The 695-nt window shown below is 34.4% G+C and overlaps 1 protein-coding gene across 10 annotated transcripts in view; it reads left to right on the forward strand.

Moving 5' to 3' along the window:
* LOC119586377 (endophilin-A-like) overlaps window positions 1–695 on the forward strand; it is a 42,420-nt gene that overhangs the window by 18,743 nt on the left and 22,982 nt on the right. The window lies entirely within an intron of this gene.

Here is a 695-nt window from a genome sequence, read left to right on the forward strand (position 1 = left end):
GATACCTTCACCTTCTCACAGCCTATCTTTGATTCTTTATTCTCACTCTTTTATTTTTCTCACCATCTCTATTTATTTTGTGAACAAGTAAGATATTGACTGCATCCTTCGTGATATAAATGAGCGAACACAGATGACTAAAAGGTTGTGATCTGCGCTAAGATTATTTGGTCTGTCTGTGGGACCACACTTCGCAGTTTAGGGGTTCTAAGTCTGCTATTCCGAAGAACCTCTTGTTGGCTTTCGCGAAATGCACTCTTAGAAGCAGGTTGTGCAGACTGTCGTGTGCTTTTTTGTTTATACCAGCTTTGTTAATCTTCTGTGGAAACATGTACAGGAATCTACAGGTTGTCCATTGTATTTGCAGATTTTTTAGTTTGTTTTGTTTTTTGTTAATCACATCACTGCAAGTTTTAAGAAATATGGGTGAAGTATAACTGCAAATTTGTAAGACCACTTAAAAGTCAAGAGAACATAACAAAGAATAGTGTATATATTCATAAATGCTGTCAATATCTGTATAACAGTTGTGTATTTAGTGTTTCTTTTGATATGTGGTCCATATGATAAGGAAAACATGCATATGATTCACACTGCATGAACAAGCAGCATTTTACTTATGTTTTACTGTCAAAACAGCATCTCACTATTTATTTAAAGATAAAAGAATAAAAATCAGCAAAAGTGACATGAAG

Source organism: Penaeus monodon, chromosome 21, assembly GCF_015228065.2.
Source record: "Penaeus monodon isolate SGIC_2016 chromosome 21, NSTDA_Pmon_1, whole genome shotgun sequence".
NCBI lineage: Eukaryota > Metazoa > Arthropoda > Malacostraca > Decapoda > Penaeidae > Penaeus > Penaeus monodon.